Below are 1,455 nucleotides of genomic sequence, written 5' to 3'. Positions count from 1 at the left end.
CCCCCGCCAGGCACACCAACAAGGAAGGTTTCTAGGTATCCCGCGAGCCTGGAATTGCCCTTTAAAGGCCCAGAAGCAGGTATCTTTAGCAGCTGGCTGGAAACAAATTAATTCAGCACGGCCAAGAGCTGGGGTGGGAGTAGCATTCTGGACCGCGTCCTTACAATCGCAGGCATTTAAGCGACCAGTGCATCTCCTAGTTCGTTGAATCGCAGGGTGAAACTCCGTCCTGCCAACCCAGGCATGACAGGGACCACCTCCTAACGTTCAAGGATTTGGGGCTTGTGTTCCCGGCCATCTACGGGAAGCAGTTATCATTTACTTCCCTCCCAGTCCTTAGTTTCAGGCAGAACCCCACACTTTCCTCCGCGGAGAGGCTCAGAGTCCCCAGCTCTTACCTGGACGCAGTGCCGTGGGAAGAAGTGGCGCTGCCGCAGTGGAGCCGGCGGCCAGCGCGCAGGAGGAGGCGTCAGCAGAACGCTGGGGGGTGGAGGGACGGGGTGGGGCGGGGCGGTGCAGTCGGAACCTGGGACCGCCCCCTTGTCCGTTTCAAGGCCAAAAACCTTTTCACCTTCGCTCTTCTAGTTTCTACTACCGTCACCCCTAGTTGTCCGTGGGAGTGAAACGGAGGGGGCTAGTGCCTCGCCTCGGAGACTATACCTGCCTGCTCCAACTGGTCCGCTGCCCCCCTCCGGGTCCAAGCCAAATAGCACTTCACCTTCCCTCTTCTAGTTCCCTCCACCATCACCTAATCTAAATGAAATCTAGACTTCAGGTGCTTGTCCTGTGGAAGTTACTGCTTGCCTCCCTCTCCTGTCCCTGTCAAGGCCAACAACCTTTTTATCTCCTTCCACCACTTCCCCAATCCCAAGCGAAGGGGAAGTGGGAAGGAAGGTTGTTGTTATTGTTGTTATGTGCCAGACTCATAGGGACCCTGGACAGGGTTTCCGAGGCTGTAAATCTTTAGGGGAGCAGAAAGCCTCATCTTTCTCCCGCAGAACAGCCGGTAGTTTCGAACTGCTGACCTTGAGGTTCACAGCCCGATTAGTTATCACTACTCTACCAGAGCTCTTTAAACCCACTAGTTGTTACTAGGCTGGCCAATTTTGGGGGGCCAGGAATACAAAGCAAATCAAACAATTCCTACAATGTATTATAGCAAAACAGCCTTGTTAAGTGCTGTTGAGTTGGTTCCAACCCATAGCGACCCTGTGTAGGGATTCCAAGGAGCTGCTGTTGAGCTTGAACCACTGACCTTGCGGTTCAAAGCGACTTTGCAGTGCAGCGTATTAACCCACAACACCATACCAAAACAGCCTTGATCATCCCCAAAGTCATTCTTACTGGATATTGAGAGCAACATGGCCCCATCCCATTTATGTGTACGTGGTTAGTTCAAAACCCAGGATGAGCACAGGCTAGAAGAGGACAAGCAGAAAAGATGACAAAAATGAG

The sequence above is a fragment of the Chrysochloris asiatica genome, unplaced genomic scaffold (genome assembly GCF_000296735.1).
Source record: "Chrysochloris asiatica unplaced genomic scaffold, ChrAsi1.0 scaffold00124, whole genome shotgun sequence".
In the NCBI taxonomy this organism is placed as follows: Eukaryota; Metazoa; Chordata; class Mammalia; order Afrosoricida; family Chrysochloridae; genus Chrysochloris; species Chrysochloris asiatica.
The sequence above is the reverse complement of the archived record's forward strand: the minus strand, read 5'-3'. Positions refer to the sequence as shown.